This window comes from Aedes aegypti, chromosome 1 (assembly GCF_002204515.2).
Source record: "Aedes aegypti strain LVP_AGWG chromosome 1, AaegL5.0 Primary Assembly, whole genome shotgun sequence".
NCBI lineage: Eukaryota > Metazoa > Arthropoda > Insecta > Diptera > Culicidae > Aedes > Aedes aegypti.
The window spans coordinates 160350746-160370620 of NC_035107.1; the positions used below are offsets into that span (position 1 = coordinate 160350746).

Sequence of the window (19875 nt, forward strand, 5' to 3'; positions counted from 1 at the left end):
TTAATTGCCTATACTTGAAGTCAATTCGCATTATCAAAAGTAAGCTCTGGTGTTTTTTTTCTTTTCTACTGGATGAGAAACACAACCCTCCTAACGGCAATGCAATGGTTCAGCCTAAACAGAACGTGCGACCTAATGAAGAGAAAGTAAAAAAAAAATAGCGTCACATCCATTAACCTAAACAGCAGGGCATGCAGCATGACTGATTCGAAGGTAGGTCACATTACCGAGCTTAATTCGGCGCAATAATTTATCCTTGAATAGACAGATTGTTGGCTATAAAGACTTACAAGCAGTGCTTCTTTTTGATAATTTATCCTCTCTGGAACAGAGCTTAGTTTTCAGCTTTTTAAAGTTACCGTAGTTCCAGGTTATTCATATTATTTCATAATTTATTACTTTGCGGAAGTTTGCCTCAAGAACCACAATACCACTATTTACTTAATGAAGGGGTGCGTAATCCATTGACGTTTTCAAAAATATTATAGCACGTCAAGTTTTTGGATATTGGCTGTTGAAAATGCAGAATTTGACGGTTTTAGTGAACTTGCATGCAAGTTTGTCAGCTTGTATGGCAATTTATTTGCCTATAATTTTACAGAATTCCAACATTATGTGTTAAACAATGCTTATCAACAAAGATCTTAATATGTTCGATTTTTAACAGTTATTTTATGATGGTTTAGAAATGTAATATATTTTTCCATATCAGAGAAACGAAGAGTTTTGTATGGAAACTACAAGCTTGTGAAAAAAGTCGATCTAAATTATGTTTAATCGTGCAACTTAAATCAAATTATATCTTAAACGAAAGTTGTTGTCCTATTCTATATTTTTGGTTGTTAAAATCATTAAAAAGTTTGAATAATCATACTTTAAATATAATTTAAACATCAATGAAACTACTGTGATATACAACTTTGACGAGCTGTAGCTCAAAATGTGACGTTCTGGAATATTTTTGATAACGGCATTAGATTCAGCCACCTGAAATCTACTTCTTCTTCTTTCTGGCGTTACGTCCCCACTGGGACAGAGCCTGCTTCTCAGCTTAGTGTTCTTATGAGCACTTCCACAGTTATTAACTGAGAGCTTACTATGCCAATGACCATTTTTTGCATGCGTATATCGTGTGGCAGGTACGATGATACTTTATGCCCAGGGAAGTCGAGAAAATGAAATCTACTAGAGACACATAATTCGATCCCAAAGACACTTTTCTGTTACGCTGTGTTATCTTTGCAAAGGGGGGACCTTGCAAACTCTTGGTTTACAGAAGTAATGTCGGTCACAACAATCACGATTTTCACAAACCACAAACTGATTTTGTCTCATATCGCTGCACAATGTTACTTGTAAATTTCAATTTTCACTATTGAAAATATTCATTTCTTGTCTAGTCCATTAAAAAACATCAGGAATTCTTCCAAAGAACACATGAGGAATATCCCTTTGTTATTCTTCCATAAATTTCGGAGATTTCTTCATGAATGGTTTCCGTACTTTTTCACTGAGTTATTCCTGGGATTCCAACTGAAAATCGTTTCTGGGATTAATAGTTATTATTGGACAGATTTTTTTTCTTGAAGTTTCTTTATGCTTTCTGAGCTTAACACAAAAATTTTCGAAGCATATGTATCTAATTGCTTAAAAGAATCTCTTGTAGAATTCAGAATTTGAATAATTTTTCCATGAAGGTCCTCTACGTACTTATTGCACATAAATTCTAATTATTAGTTAAAAACATCATTTAGCTGCTCATTTATAATAAACTAATAATTAAAACGTCTTCAAGATCATCAAGCAAGGATTCTTTCCACGAATTCTTCACCAACAGTTTTTCCAACTTTGCCTTTGAGATTCTTCCTAAAATTTTTCTCCATAATCCTTAAACAAATTTCAACAAATCTCTTAGAAATTCTTCAAGGATTGTTTGAAAAAATCATAGCAAAAACTTTCCAGGGTTGATTTATTCAGGATACTCTAAGGATACCTTCTAATATTTTACAAGATTTTTTTAAACAATTCAATACGAGTGATTTGTATTGTGATTAAGTCGGAGAATTATATTCTTGTTGTTCTGGAATGTCGTCCTACGATTCCTCCAAAAAAATCACCAGAGATCCATCCAAGTATTTTCTAGAGATTTTGTTACTTTAAACTGCCTTAGCAAATCTTCTGACGATTTTTAGAAGACATTTTTCAACACATTTACTAAAGAATTGTGCATTTATTCTCGAACTTCTCGAAAAATATCTTTAGTAATTTCACCAAGTATTCTTTCAGGTTTAACAAATCCCTCCATATTTTTTTCCGAATGTTAAATCAGGGATTCTTCCAGAAATAATATCAAGGTATCTATCCACTCCCCATATTAGGTTCAAAAACTACTCCAGCAATACCTATTTTTTAAGGATTTCTATACAAATTACTCTACGAATCACTCGATGTCAATATTCGATTTGGAAAGCCATTTTTTGCTTGATAATTTCAGCTTAAATTAAATCTGAAAAATATACTAAATTATTGTCGGAAAATTCAAGATTCAACGTAGAATTTCTGAATCTTTTGGCGAAATTCTTGACGGTTTACTTCACTGAAAAGATTAGTTGGTTTTTATAAGATTTACGATTTATTTTTTGTTTATATTTATCCGCGTTTTTTAAATCCAAATCAATTTACGTTAAAAAGGATAAAATTTGTACTGAAAGTATTTGTACCTATTTCATGATACTGTGGCGAACAAATTGATGTAAAAATCAATTTCTTCCTACTTGCAGAAGTTCCAAAAAAAAAACTTTTTGGAGGGACTAACTATCGTGCTACAACTGCAGAAGTTTATCGTTAGTATATTGCCAAAGATGTCTTATGGTAGAATTCGTAATTGGTAAAATCTTACCTAATATAATGCATTGACTGGATTAGTTTGGATAGAATGATGTTGTCCAGTCGGTGGTTCGTATATATCTGCTTTATTCAAAAATCATTTCCTTACGCTAGCCTACCTACTGAGTGGCGTGACACATACTTTCTGCTGTGTAAGCATTTGGTAGTTCATCGTTCTACAACGGCTGAATGTTATGATTATCCAGCATAACATTCTGTCGTTCGACTTCTACTTCTACCGATCGCGTTCCACAGGCGTAGTCAGGGGTGTATCCGCCACACGCCCTATTTATTTATTTTTAAATTTTTATCTTATAGTTGAAAATTTAAAACATTTAGTTTATAATGGTTGAAACGTAAAACATTTAGTTTGAAATACATGTTTATTTTTAATTCTAATAATTTGAAATGTAAATGTGTTTAACTAATGTGATCCATTGTAGATCGCCTTTGATATCTCATATCTCCAGCTCAGTCTTCTCAAGACTCTACAGAACTAACATTCGAGATACTCATTTATGTGAAATGGAATGATATTTGTTTGGTATTATTAAAAACGTAAGTGGTAGCGAGCTCATCCGCCACACGTCCTAAAAATATTTTACTGTATTATATTGGTTATAAAATTGATGGATTTGTTATAAAAGGTTTTGTCCTACTTTTATGAATTAAATCTACCTTATCTTTTATTCGAATCGCTACATTCGGTCCTCTGTCTTCTACTACAGGGTACGGTCCCTCATATACTGTACTAAACTTGTTCCCTGTTTCATTTTTTATTAACAATAACTGTCCAGTGACATAGTGTAATTCTTTTGTGTTTGTATTTAATTTTAGAGTTCTTCTTGTTTTTGCTTCAGTTAATGATTTGTGTGCTGCTTGTTGTGTTGCTTGAATTTTTATTTTTAGTAATTTTGAATAATCGTCCAAATTGTAAATGGGTGTCAGAATCGGAGGAGGATCGCTTAAACTTGATGGCAGTTTACAATGTTTTCCAAACACTAACTCAAATGGAGTTTTTTCAGTCTCCAGATGAGTTGTGGTATTATACGCAAATTGATAAAACTTGGTCCATGATGACCATTCTCCAGGATTTCCTGCTGCATAGATTCTCAAAAAATTTCCTAAACTCTTATGCGAGTTTTCCAATGCGCCTATCGACTGATGGTGATAAGCAGTTGAATTTAATTTAGAAATTTTTAAAAGTTCACAAATTTTTGTAAATAACTCTGACATAAATTCTGTCCCTCGATCAGTAGCAATTTCATCGGGAACTCCATAATTTAATATAACATTCTCTACAAAAGCTTTAGCAACAATTTTGGTTGATTTGTTTAATATTGGTGTCGCAGTGATGAATTTTGTCAATTCACACTGTGTTGTTAGTATGTATGAATGACCTTCATAACTAGGCACAAGTGGTCCAACCAAATCTAAATAGATTTTGCTGAATGCACTATTTGCCGTTGTTGTTACGATCTGTGGTACATTTTTGGGTTTTATGTGTTTATTTTTCTGGCAAGATTCGCAAGACTTTATGAAATTGGAAATATCCTTTTTCATAGTCGACCAAAAATATCGCCTTTGTATGTTCTTTAGTGTTTTCGCGATACCTGCATGGCCTGCCGTAGGCAGTAAATGAAAATCATTTATTATGAGATCTTTCTCCATTTTACTTTCAATGTGCTTTATCTTCTGATCCATTATTCTCAATGGTGGCATGCCATTATTTAAGTTGTTGGTATGTATCATGTTGTAAAATTGTTTTCCTGGATCAGTATTCTTTATTACGAGCTCGTTTATTTTGTTTATTTTGCACATTTCTTTCAGCATTACTACTATCCGCCGTAGCTGGATTAGAGTCTTAGCTGGATTAATTTTAATTTGATGTTTTGGAGCATCAAATCTTACTTCAGGTATTACTTTGTTTTCATTAAAGGTTACTTCGATTGACAATCCTGATAATGAATGCTGGCCAGCCATTTCATTATTTGGATCCCCATCAGAATTCTCTTTTGCTGATTTACTTCGCGTGGTCACTAGAACATCTTGGTCAACTTTCTTGTTTATTTCTTTTAAATTGTCGCTTGTCATCCTAGATAAGGCGTCTGCCAATACTTTGTCCTTTCCTGGAATATACGTTATACTAAAATCATACTCTTCCAGTGCTAACCTGAATTTAGTTAGCCTACTAGAAGGTTCCTTCATTGAAAACAAATAGACTAATGGTCTGTGGTCTGTTTCCAAATCAAACTTTCTTCCATACAGATATGGTCTGAAATGCTTGATCGCCCAAACTACAGCCAATAGTTCCTTTTCAATAGTTCCATAATTTAATTCTGATTTGTTCAGTGCTCTGGATGCATATGCTACTGGTCTTCCGTTTTTTCGGTTAGACAGCACTGCTCCCAAAGCATACCCTGACGCATCAGTTTGCAATTTAAAAGAATTTTCAAAATCCGAGTAATCCAAAATTGGTGGGTTAACAAAATTAGTTTTCAATATTTCGAAGCTTTGTTGACATTCTGGTATCCATTCAAATACTACACCTTTCCTTGTCAACTGATTCAATGGAATACAAATCCTTGAAAAATCTTTTATGTGCTTTCGATAGTAGTTGGCGAAAGCAACAAAACGTTTAACTTCATCGGCTGTTTTAGGTACAGGCCAATTTTTTATACTTTCTATCTTCGAAGGATCAGGTCGAACTCCTTCTTCCGATATGAAATGTCCCAAATAAAGCAACTCTTGCTGCAAAAAATTGCACTTAGCGGGATTTAATTTAAGATTAACTCCCCTAAGTCTTTCAAAAATAGCAATAAGGTTCTTATTGTGTTCTTCTAGTGTCTTGCCAAAAACTATTATATCGTCTAGATAAACTAAACATTTTTCCATATTCAGTCCCGACATCGCGACTGTCATTAATCTTGAAAAAGTTGAGGGACTAATTTTTAATCCCATTGGCAGCCTGGTCATTTGAAATTGACCAGTGGCTGTTGAAAAAGCTGTTATAGGTCTACTTTTAGGATCTATCTCACATTGATAGTATCCCTGCGAGAGATCCAAGTGCGTGAAGTACTTGGCCCCTGCCAGAGAATCTATAATGTCTTCGATATTTCCTAATTCAAACCTATCATCTTGAAGGGAATTGTTTACCTTTCGGTAATCAATTACCATCCTCCATTTTTTTTGTCATCGCATGACTTTTTGGGTACGAGGAGCACCGGGCTATTCCATTCGGAACGGGCTTCCTCTATTATACCACTGTCAGTCATATTTTTAATTTGTTTGGCAATTTCTTCTTTTTGTGATTGTGGCAACCGATATGGTTTTGTGTATACTGGTTGCGTATTTTGCTTAACGGCAATCGATGGTGATAAAATTTTGGTTACCGATAGCTTATCGTCTGATAGACAAAATATATCGTTGTACTTCAGACAAATTTTTCGAATCGTGGCTTTTTCCTCACGAGATAAGTGATTAATTTTTAATTCCTTTAACAATTTTTCAGCTCAATTCGAGTCAGTTTTGACATCATCAAGTTGAATTATATTATATTGATCAAGCTTCTCCATTTTTGGTTGCAGTTCATGCAAAAGAACTGTTTTTCTTGATACATTTAAAATTTTTACTGGGATCTTCCCATTGTTAGGTTTTACAATTGAATTAGCTATAAAAACGTATGGTTTGACTTCCTCACTTAATAACACCTGAGGTTCGTTTACATTTACCTCTACAAATGCTGTGATCTCCGTTCTAGCGGGTACACATATAAATGACATATTTGGTGTGTTGAATGGTATTTTAATTTTGCAATTGTTTACGTATGCAATTAGTGTTTGTTCCTTGAAGTTTAATATTGTTTCATACTTGTACAAGAAATTTTTTCCAAGCAAGGCAGGTATGCTAGGGGGTAATCCCTTGACAACATAAGCCTTGATTCCAAAAACTGTTTGTCCATAGCAAAGACAAATATTAATACTTCCTGACGACAAAGTTGAACCATTTATTCCTCTTATTTAAATTTTGTCATTTTTGTCAATTGCTGTTTCACGGGGAACAAGATGTGCTGAAATAATAGAACAACTTGCTCCACTGTCTAAAATAAATGGTACCTGTTCATTGTTGATGTTGAATGTTATCGATGGTAGCCTTTTCCCTACATTACTCACGAAAAAGCTCGATAATATTCGCAACATCTTCTTCCTGTTGTTGATTTAGTCGCTGTTGAGGTTCTTGGACAGCTACATTGGCATGTCCGTGTCTACCTCTGTTGTTGTTACCACGGTTTTGTTGTGGATAGTTGTTATTATTGTTGGGTTGTTGTCTATTTCCGGGAGGTTGCTGGTTTTGGTGGAAGCCTCTACCTCGGCCTCTGCCATAACCGAAACCTCTTACTCTGCTTCCTCTTCTTGTCCGAAAATTAGAACTTCTTCCCCGATAGTTTCCTCTATAAAACCCTGAGGGGCCGGCATGCATCCACATAGCCGTTTCCTCCTCATTGGTGTGCACCTCCAGAGCATCACTTATCGCTCTGGTAAGTGTGCCTGGATTCCTTGCCTTGAGGAAAAATTGCGTCCTAGAGTCCTTCAAACCCTGCATGAAGGTTCGGATCGCGATGGGTTGTACGATGGCCTCAGCCGCCGCCTCATCTGCGAATGTTCCGTTGGAGACGTGAGCAGCTGCAAGCTTTGCTGCTAGCTCACCAATCTCCTTCCCGTAGTCCGTTAAAGTTTTCTTGTTTTGTTTGATCGTGGCCATTTCCGACTCAATGGCCTGCGGACTAAATTTTACAGAAAATTTAATTTTTAGAAGCCTTTTGGCTTCGGCCATGGTCACCGCCGTGTTTATTACACCGTGCGCGGGACCAGTCAATCGAGTTTTTACAAATTTCAAAATTTCGATTTCTGGAACTCCATCGTTATAATCTTTAAGGAGGTCCAGAGTTTCAAAAAAAACTGGAAAGCTTTTCAGCTTCCCCGTTGAATTTATCTACCAGCTTTAGGGCAGTGCCCAAATCTAGTTTTGGAGCCATCTTGGGTAAGGTTTCTTCCCCGTCTGATGATTCCGAGTGGTCCTCCTCTGAGTCTGATTCTTCACTAATAATCTTTTGAATGGATAGGTCCTTTTTGATTGAACTTTTTAATAATTTGATACAATCATTTATGATCACTCTCAGATCTCTATATTGTTTTGATAGATTTACTCTTACTTTTTTATCTTTTACTATGATTCTCAATCTATCTTTGAGTTTTAGTAATTCTTTAATCTTGCTATTTTTTTTCTCTAGTCCGAAATTACATTTTTTCAAGCTAGTATGCAATCTTAAAATTGCATCTTGGATTATAAAAAATCTATCCATTCAAAAGATATCAATTTTTTAAAAAATTTTGGTTTACTCACACATTTCTGTTTTTCTCTCTTTTGTTTATCGTTAATCTTCTTCTTTTTCCTTAGTTTTTCATGTTTTTGGTTGTTTTGATTTCGTTATCCTAAAATAATTTTTGTTTTTGTGTAAATATGTTTTTTTTTTAATTTACCAGTTTATTTGGTTACTCCCCCTGCTCTGTTGTTGTTAATAATTTTCCATTGTCTGGTTGAGTTCTCGATATTCAAACAACAGCGTCTCGCGCCATCCCGTCCGGGTGCTTTGTGGCTCGATTTTCGCCAATGCTGCTGCTGCAACTCCAAATACGGCCTCACCTATTTGCTGTTTGGCCTGGACTTCCTCGTAACTAATCAATATCAGTTTCCTCGTGCAGCGTCCGTTTCTCTGCCATTGTTCATCTCTTTGCGGGGTTAGTCCGAAACGAGAACTTCTTCTTTTCGATTGGTTTATCAAGCCGATTGTTTTTCTCTGACGAGCACTTTACTGTTTCTCGATGCAACGAGTTACTGTGTACCGCGTAATCGTAAAAATCTCTTAAAATTTTAGTTTTTTGACATTTGACACGAAAAATAAAATTAACGGAGCACCAGAAAACTAGTCTTTTTCATGTTTCACTTGTTCCGTTGGTTTCTCGTTTTCACTTATCAAGCTGGGAGCGTCGCCAGCCGTGCCGTACGTTCGGCAACCCGCTCAGTTTGCTGGCGGTGGCACCTGATAATACTCTTTGCCAATATGTAGCCCACCACTACGCCAGCCATTACGCAAAGTGCAATGGTTTGTGCTACGTGGTGACCATTCGGTGCTGACGCGGTGATGGTTGGGGCGACGATTTCGTCAGCCGAAAACCAACCCATCGTTTCAGTAAGTTTTTCCCATGCGATTTAATTTGCAATTAATGTCACGCGTAATGTTCATTCTGGTACACAACTGTTACGGTGATATCGGCCTCAAACACTTCTTTTTTCAAAACTTTTCATTACACTTGAGTGTAGAATACTTTCACTTAGTGCTAAACACTAATTTATGGTCTTAATACTGGCTTAGGATCGCCATGCATTGACTGGATTAGTTTGGATAGAATGATGTTGTCCAGTCGGTGGTTCGTATATATCTGCTTTATTCAAAAATCATTTCCTTACGCTAGCCTACCTACTGAGTGGCGTGACACATACTTTCTGCTGTGTAAGCATTTGGTAGTTCATCGTTCTACAACGGCTGAATGTTATGATTATCCAGGATAACATTCTGTCGTTCGACTTCTACTTCTACCGATCGCGTTCCACAGGCGTAGTCAGGGGTGTATCCGCCACAATAAAACTTGGAGGAAATTTTTGTACCACAGTCATCTCTCCCTTACTCGATATTGAAGGGACCATCGAGTTAGAGAGGTATCGAGATACAGAAAACAGATTTTTCTAAATTTTTAAATTTTCGTAAATTTTACAAAAAAAAAGGTAGCATTTTGACACATTCAACTACTTTACACCTTTTGAACAGTCAACAAAAATTTAAAAGTTTTACCACCCTGAAATAAGTTTAAACCCATAATATAACTGTAAGCATTAACATAACATTAAAATTTAAAACATTTATTTACATTTGGAAGGGGAAACTCAAACAGATCGCATCGAGTTAGAGAACATCGAGATAGAGAGGTATCGACTTACAGAGGGATCAAACTATGCTAAATTGAAGGGACCGCACATTACATCGAGTTAGGGGGAATATCGAGATACATAATATCGAGTAAGGGAGAGTTGACTGTACTTTGAAAATTTGTTGAGGAATCCCTGATGGACTTTCAGAAATCGGTAACCATACGTATAAAAATTCTGCAATTTTTAACGATTCTTAGATTTTTTTTCTTTAGATTCTTCAAAATGTTGATTTTTAGAGTATGAAAAAAAATCGAAGTTGTTCAAGAAAGCGTCATGTGAAGAGATGATTGACAAAATAATTCGAAGCAGGTAGAAACAACAGATGGATAGCAGAACAATTAAAGATTAGTGATTATTTCTAATCTTCCTTCTAGAAATGGATATATACAGGATAAATAAAAACTCTCTAACGAGTTGAAAAAAGCTCCATAAGAATCTTTTTAAAAAATTATCCTTGAAATCTAGCAGAATTTTTTCTCTTGGAATTACGTATTAAAATTGCACATGAATTCAATTCCAGAAAATTTATGATTAGCAGAATTGTCAAAACTATTTCTAAATAAAAGTTTTAACAAATGTCTTAAAGAATTTCTTAAGATGAAGATAAAACGAAACCATAGCTCAAGTTTTCAAGAGCAGAAATCTAGAGAACCAGTCGACGCTTTGAGATGAAAACTTAATCGATTGCTCACCACCAACAAATGACCAATCGATCAAGTGTTCAGCTTGAACGGTTCCAGATATTTGGCTAAATGTTGGTCAACAGATTCCTTTACCGCTATGCCAATTTTGGAAGCAAAAGTATGTCTGGGGTTTTCCAACAAATTTCATCTGAGGATTCGAAGGCAACAGACATTCCAAAAATACTTTTCGTAATCCGGGGATTTGAAGTAGAATTTACAGAAAAAAAACAAGTTACGATTTGTGATGTATTTTGAAAATTTCTGAAGGACTTTGCGATATAATTTTTAATACATGGTTTTGTGAAACTATATGGAAAAAATTGACAAAATCAATTAATTTTTGGAGGAATTGCGACGGAAAAGTTTGAACTTAAAGGACCAAAATTTTTTTTAGTCATATCCGGGAACATATTCTGGAATCAATTTGTGGATAAAAAGTAGACATAGGAGGAATCGAGGAATTCACGTTGAAAGTATTTATGAACTAATCGCACATTATTATTTGACTTATTTCCGAAAGATTTGTAGCAAAAGCTATAAATTCACTTTCCGATATTCCATGAGAAATTTGATTATACTAAAGTTTTTGAGAATATAAAACTTTTTATTGGAAAAACTTAGTCAAGAGTTTAAGCAATAAGTTTATTCATGAGAAATAATTTGAAAAATGACGCGAAATCAAAGAGAAAATTCAGTGCTGGATAAAAAAGTATGGCTGTTTTTGTTGGACTTTTCTTTACAGTCTTAGCTGTGTTGAAATTCCTTGAAAAGATCTGTAACCAATTCGCCAAAAATCCCAAATATCTTTTGACTAAGAAGCTTCTGTAGTAATTTTGATTATTTTTCAATTAATTTTATCGAACATTATACGAGATGTATACGAATTTTCAGGATACTGACGCATTTTAGTATAACAGTATTTTTTTGCAATGGAGATGTCGAAAATTGAGCTTATCGCACATAACATTAAGCTGGTTATATCGGTAACCAATTGAGCGACAACAGGATGGTTAATAGTCTGAACCGCCACACTGATGCTGTGTACGACAAGCGAGGTTCTCTCACTATTGATGTACAAAATAAAAGAACATAAGTACTAATGCAAATTTATTATTTAATTATAAAGGTTATTCTTCACGATAGAATCACGTTACATATTTATTTTTATTTTCATATATATTATCATCCAAAATTTCTGGGGGGGGGGGGGGTCTGCGTGGTTCTGGAGGGGGCCTGGAGCTAAATTATTTCCAGAAATTCCAAGGACATAGTTTGAATTTCTTAAAATGTTTCTTGAAACTTCAATTTAACAATTTGACTGGGCGATTTTATGACTTCTTCAAGAAATTACACGTACCCCTATGATTCCATATTCTTCTCCGGAAATCCTGCAGGAATTTGTCAAGAGATTTCTTCATTGAATTACACTGAAAATATATTTTGTTTTATACAACGAAATCGTTCGCTAAACCTACAAAATAATGTGTTGTTTCTGTAATGAATCAGTTCCAAAGCATGTATATAACCAGCTTCGTAAGAAATTTAGATCTCCAAGTGAAAACAAACAAATGTTATATAGCATCAAACATTGAAACCATTTTGTTTCAAATTCCGAAAGTGGATCATATTCTCTCATTCGATTCAAAATATAAGAATTTTTATTTTTACAACTTTTAAGTGACGAGGACTTATCCTATGAACAGTTTCGAACAATCGCTAAAAAAGTCGAGTGTTCGGAATATGAATCATGTTCAGAATTTGAGACAAAATTGTGATCGACATACAATAAGCTCTCCCTTATTCGATATTTCCTATCTCGATATCAAGTAAGTGTGGGCTTCGTGGCCGTGCGGTTAATGTCGTCAGGCAGTAAAGTGCATCATGTCATGGAATGTAGGTTCGATTCCTGCTGCAGCCAGTGAAACTTTTCGTCAGGCATGCTTACCCGTTGTCTAGTGTTAAGTTACAGTCTGTGCAGCTAAATGGCTGAAGACAGTGTCCGTTTTTTTAAAACCACAGTAAACGTTTATTATGGCTACCTCAATGGTCTATTGGATTGCATTTGTACTAGTTTTGTGTTCTATAACTTGATACCTCCCTATCTTTGTATTGAAGGATCGAGTTATGGATTTTCTACTTAATGTGCCTAAGATACCATTCCGTTCCAGAAAACAACGTATAATTTTGATGAGCTTCGTAATAGATACTAAACAATTTACAACTATTTCAAAATGAGTAGTGTGATAAAGCTGAAACGTTATTTTGTACATTTTCTGAATCGCAAAATTCAAGCACAAATATTTCGTATGGTGAATGAAAAAAGCATTATATGTACGAAATATTTTTCTACGAAATGAATAATAAATAAAATATTAAATTGATTTCTAGCGGCTAATTTAATGTACAATCTAGTTATTATTCGTGAGTTATCTCTAGGAATTATTAAAAAATCATGCAGAGATATGTCCAAAACCTTGAAAAAATATCATTATGAAATGCTGCAGGTAAGGAATTATCCAACAACCATGTGGAACAAAATCCTCCGAAGATTTCACTAGGAATTTCTAAAGAAAAATCTCAATGGGTTCTTTCAGTGATTTCTTCAAGAATTTGTTGAGGTTCCGTCCAAAGATTTTCCTCGGATTTGTCATGACATTAACATTAATAAAAATGCGTGAAAGGAATCATCTAGGTATTATTAATATCTAGCTTCATGTATTTTCCCAGTGAATCCACTACAGATTCGTGGAACAGAGAGTGCTTTTCAGATTATTGTTTTATGGACACTTCCACAATTATTTACTGAAAGCTTTTTGCAAAAGTGTTCATATATTCTGGGGTAGAATGGTTCGACTAATTGAATTACTTCCATAAGGATTCAATTTGTATTCTGTTTCTGTACCAAGGTGTCAATATATGTTTACTTAAGAGTTGCCACTACAAGCCTTGAAGATAAACTCATAGATTTTCTGTTATTTTCCCAGTGAAGTTCAAATATTTTTCACTTTTTTGCGTTAGTCGTAAGCTTTTCCGCAGATTTTTTAACGAATAATCGTTTCCATGCTACGGAGCACACTCATGGAGGAGCTTGGTTGTTGACTATCAGTTCTCCAGACTAAATGGCGTTCTACCCTACCTTTTGGACCATTTTGAACTGGGTCCATTTTGACGTAGGACTACGTCTTTCTTCTCTATACAGGAGTAAAATTGGAATTTCTAAACCAAGAGCGTTACGTTGGCATGAAATATTTTTAACGCTTATAACTTTTTGCTGGCTTAACGAAATTCTTTGATTAGCACCTCAATCGAAAGACAAGGCATCAAAGGTTCATGTCGTTTACTTACTGAATCCCACAAACCTGTCCAAATAGTTTAATAACTGTTTTAAAAGAGAACGTTGATTTCAAGCAAATCTATAAATAGGGGTGCTCTCTCCACTTGGATTGCATCTCAGCAGGCAACAGATCGGCTTGCTCTGACCTGGAGTGCTTCTAAGGCACAGACATCGATAGCGAAGGAACCCCCTTCCCTTCTTGGTTCGCTTCGCTTAAATCAAACTGACCGTCGACCGACCGAAAGAAGATGCCATCCGAAGTCCGAAGCATCACCGCTGCCGCCGTCAAGAAGAAGAAGAAGCAGTTCACAGGCGAATGAGATGGTTGCGGCCGCCATCACAGCCCTAAACGAACGGAACGGGTCCTCCCTGCAGATGATCGAGAAATACATCGGCGGAAACTACAACTGCGATGTCGGCAAGATTGCAAGAGTGAAGTGAAATCCCGAGAAACTATGGATCTGGCATCCGAGAAGGAGGAGGAGAAAAAGAAGGCAGTTTCTAAGCAAAACTCACCAAGTTTCAAAGAAAGCCGCGATGAGCAAGACCACGAAGAAGCCGCCACCGTAAACCTCATTGGGCGAGATGGATTTTAACTTGTGCGCCAAAATGTGTCCGTGTTACTCGAATTCAACAATTCACTCGGCCCTCTTCAGGGCCAACAAATGTCTACTAAAGAGTTATTTGTGTAATATTTCCTAATGTATTTAGCACATACTTGCTATAATCTCTCAATTCTTTTCGTAACATCATACAATATCTTATTTGTTATGAATATTTGACAATTGCCAATTGGGGGCTTTCCTTAGCCGAGTGGTTAGAGTCCGTGGCTACAAAGTCTGAGTTCGATTCCCGGTCGGTCCAGGATCTTTTCGTAATTGGAATTTCCTTGACTTCCCTGGGCATAATGTCTCATCGTACCTGCCACACGATGTACGAATGCGAAAATGGCAACTTAGGCAATGAAATCTCTTAGTTAATAACTGTGGAAGTGCTCATTGAACACTAAGCTGAGAAGCAGGCTCTGTCCCAGTGAGGACGTTATGCCAAGAGGAAGAAGAAGAATTGACAAAACGGCAAATTGAAATTTATGGTGGCGATGAGGATATCGATGACTGGGACACTTCTCCGAACGGCATCAAACATCCTATCATCTGCAAAAAGCTACCGCACTGTTGTTAGAGTCTGACCCAAAATTGGTCAAAGTTGTGTTCATAGTCCTACGTCAACCCCGCGGTAATGTAACAGACATTACCCACCCTAATTTTTAATTCATCTTTTTGACTCAATTTAAAACCATGGTGATGGACAAAATGTTGGAAAATGTTTTCATAGTGGTAGCCAGCAAACATTTTAATGCTTTGAATGACATTAAAATGTAGATCCTATAACGATAAAACGACACAAATCGTTTCGTTTTTTTGAGCATTTTACCCTACCTAACACAGCACAGCACAGCCCGTGTAATCAACCATCATATATTTCAACCAAATTTTGGTCAAATGTTTATTAACTTGAAACATGCGAAAAGCCAAATTTTCGTCGTCACTTTTAAAGGAAATCATTTAAGGAACCTAGAAAAATAGTTTTGTTGGATTATTTTTTTTTCTATTCCCAGAATTTTGATTCTATCGTGTTTTTTTTTCAGATATTTCACAGTCGAACGCAATTAACTCCTCAAGGTGTTTTAAGCAAATCTTGGAAAATTGCGTTTTAAATTTTAAACTTCCGAATTTTTCATATAAAATCCTTAGCAATCTTTTCTTTTCTTTTTAAGGGCATTATATAACGAAGCCACACCTCAAATTTTCAAGAACCAGACTTGAGAACCAAACAGCGCTCCGCGTTGAAAATCTATCCCATTGGTCACCACCAGCAAGCAAGCAATTTGATTGGCTTTCAACGCGAACTGTTGTCAGATTCTCTCGTCTTGTGCACTTGAAAATTCAAAGTTTGGCTTCGTTTTATAATCACCTTAACGAGATTTTAAGCCCTGGGCTGGTTTATCTCGGGAAAAACGGCTTTACTTCCCTTCCGAAGAAAGTCGTCACTATAACGTTTCGTCATAAGTGACTATCTTGGGGATAGGGTTCTATTCCAGATCCTCGGCGTGAGAGGCGTGAGTTATAACCGGTACACCAGGTCAGTCCCCTGAGCAATCTTAGATTTCGACGAGAAATTTATTGCTCAGTGTAAAATTTAGGAATTATGGGATGCATAACTAAACAAATAATAGAAAACATTTAAGATAATGACAGTTTTTCCAGTTTACTTTTTTTTCAATGGACAAATGCACGAGTCCATTATTTGACGTTTGAGCGGTACCGCTCAACCGTCAAATTAGTGAACTCGTGCATTGGTCCATTGAGTTGTCATCGAGCCAAGGGAGCATGAAATAAATTAGAAGCACTTAAAAGATAAACGTACACAGCAAAATTTTGTGGATATTAAGCAGCACTCAATTTGGACATTGATGGAAATTTGAAAATTACATGCGTTAGTCGACAGCTGAAGCAAATCAGACCGTATGTCAATCAATCAGGGCCCTTCCAACTATGTTTTCAAACCAGCAGCAATTGTAATTTTGAGATCGCACATAAATATCTAGCATATATGATGGAGGCCTTTTGTTACATTCGATTCACTATATTTTTACAGGTTTTGTTCGTAATGTGTAACGAGTAACGATACTGTAGCGCGGTCGACCAACCTGAAACCAAAATCCCTCACGACCCCACATTCTCTATTACAATTCTACATCTTCTTCGGCTCTCTTAGATGCACAATTCGACTCTCTTACATGCACAATTCAGGGGCCCAGATAGCCGTAACGGTAAACGCGCAGCTATTCAGCAAGACTAAGCTGAGGCTCGTGGGTTCGAATCCCACCAGTCGAGGATCTTTTCGGGTTGGAAATTTTCTCGACTTCCAAGGGCATAGAGTATCTTCGTACCTGCCACACGATATACGCATGCAAAAAAGGTCATTGGCATAGTAAGCTCTCAGTTAATAACTGTGGAAGTGCTCATAAGCAAAGCCATGCTGAAGGTGTCTGGGTTCAATTCCCGGTCGGTCCAGGATCTTTTCCTAATGAAAATTTCCTTGACTTCCCTGGGCATAGAGTATCATCGTACCTGCCACACGATATACGAATGCGAAAATGGCAACTTTGGCAAAGAAAGCTCTCAGTTAATAACTGTGGAAGTGCTCATAAGAACACTAAGCTGAGAAGCCGGCTATGTCCCAGTGGGGACGTTAATACCAAGGAGAAGAAGAATTCGATAAACACCCAACCAGTACAGGTTTAAAAACATTTGAATTATAATACATGCATTCTACTAGGGATAATAGGACAAAATCGCTCAAAAGTGATCAACTTCAACCCATTTTACTCGTTCTTCTTCCATCTTTCCTTTTCTTCGTGGCGTTACGTTCTCACAATGAAAGACCCTGCTTTTCAGTTTAGTGTTCTTATGAGCACTTCCACAGTTATAAACTGATCTATCCCACCCCCTCAAATCCAGCTCTGTTCATACAAATCCATATTCGCAGTTCAATTGGCTGATAAAATTATTCCAGATCGACCGCTCGCCCAATCAATACCATTACTTGGCGTTTGAAAGTACTAGGTACGATAGAGTGAAGATCAAGTAATCAGACAACGTGTAACAACCAATCCACAAGTCACGAAAACCTCCTCTCCATTGATGGTTATCATGTTTGCAATCAGGGTTTGGTCTGCGTGTAGCATGTGTTGGAATATCACCCAATTGAAGTTATAAGGAATTAACGAATAGGTCAACAAGATCAAAATAGCACCACGCTCACTTTCCTAAAGGCGGGTTTTAATAATTTCCAAGCAAATCTTTCTCTCAAGCTTGTTGTTCTGATATCCGTTGATTTTTGATTTATGAACATTGCTGCTTGCCATTTGTTTCTGCTTCTTAGAGAATCGACCAGAACAACGAACACAGTTTGAATCGGGCGTATACCTTGTGTTGATTGGACTACTGATACCGTCGTCGATCTGATTCTTGGACCAGTTAAGCAAAACCACATACTGACTTAAGCTCATCGTAGTTTTAGACCCTGGACATAACGGTTCCCGTTGTAGCTTGTAAGGAAAATAAATTATTGCGCGGTAGGATTATATGGTGATAGTAATTATGGATGAGGCTGTTCCATGCGCCATTAACTTATACTTTGCTGTAGGTAATATTTAATCAAGATCATGCCGCTAACGAAAATATTATGTAGAACAAAAATGGCATATACAGACACTTGGTGACATTTAAATTCGATTTAGAGAACGTTGAATCTTGTTAGGGAGAGACGAAAACTGTGCAAAGTGTATTCATTGGTTTTAATCAAAAGGAAAAAAAAGTTGCCCAAAACAATGAGCAAAGAGTTGTTCGAATGATAGTTTTTGCACCACAAACAAAATTTGTAAAGTATTTACTAAGAAGCAAACATTTTTCAAAATTAGTCACCTAGTTATTGCTCGTGTGTCTTTCTTACAAAATCAATTAATTTTGTTAATCAGGGTTTTTGTAAGGCACAGACTGTCAACCATTTCTACAAATACTTAAAAGAAATAAAGTTTAAATTGGCTAGGTTCGAATCCTGGACATACCAGTATCTGTACAGAGTGGAAATTTCTATACGGATTTTCTTTCTAGTAAAAGAATCACAATTTTGGCAAAGAAGCCCTTAGTTAATGAAAACTTTTTCTCACTAAGTAGAGGAACCAGAAGTCTATTAGTCGACTATAGCTTATCAGTATATATATATATATTTTTTTTCAATATACATATATGTACACTTGTTTGATATTATATATGAAATCTACCATTGTCTAATCTTTATACACTCCGACTGAATTTTTTACCCATTATTGGGGAGGTGCAAAAAGAATCGTGCATATTTTTTTTGTGATGTGCATATTGTGGTCGTTAGAGTGTCCATCCCGGGACATCCCGGGATTTGGCAAATTTCGGGGTTTCCCGTTTCCCGGGATTTTATTTCTAACATCCCGGGAATCGATTTGATTCGAAGAACAAGTTTTTTTAAATAAAAAATATATAAATTGTCGTATTTTACACCCAATTTCTAACAATCAATAACCTCCAAAAATCGACCGTTTCAATCGTTGTTCTATATTCGTGTGAAATTCAATTATTTTAGAGAACTTTTATTATCACAACATTGTACAATACTAGTCGAACGATGTGCAGAGAACCGATTGAAATTTCATTGATAAATTAAAAAGATACAGCATGCACAAGGTGTCCACTTTATAAAATGAACAGTCCTCAAATCATCACCGAAAAGCTGGAAATTTCACAGACTACTAATTTTATCATAAGGATGGTAAGGAAGATATGGGAGATTATTATTCTTGAACCGCCCTTCTACACATTTAATAATTATGTCCAAATTTTGTCGCTAACAGTCCTTCATAGCATTCGAAGCTCTTCTTACATCACGCTTGGATACAGTTCGATAAAATTTTAGAAAATTAATCCGCGTTCATCACAGGTACAACCATAATAGATAAATCAAGATTTATAGTTTGAGAGAAATTACATTTTCTCCAATCAACTACTGAGGCATGGCACGGGAAAACGCATTACAATAAGGGCCAAAAGCCACAACCGATAGCCTACCCGCTGCTAACGAAAAAACATAAAAAGTTGTGCGATTAGCGAATTTGTCACGGCGCAACAAACTGCAACACAACATATTTGTCGAAGCCGGTTTCCCCTGCAGCAGTGCTGGACCATCCGGCGGGCTAAGGGTATGCGATATTTCTGTTGGTTCAGTAAAGTATCGCGGAATACCACGGAATCTAATGAAATTTATTTTTTTCCGATATTGTTAGGGTAGAAGCACCGGTTTTGGCCATACGCCAGTTGTAGCCACAGT

The 19875-nt window shown here is 36.1% G+C and overlaps 1 protein-coding gene across 1 annotated transcript in view; it reads right to left on the bottom strand.

Annotated features, from left to right (window-relative positions):
• LOC110678898 overlaps positions 1–19875 on the bottom strand; it is a 216715-nt gene that overhangs the window by 32213 nt on the left and 164627 nt on the right. The gene's annotated exons all lie outside the window — the stretch shown is intronic.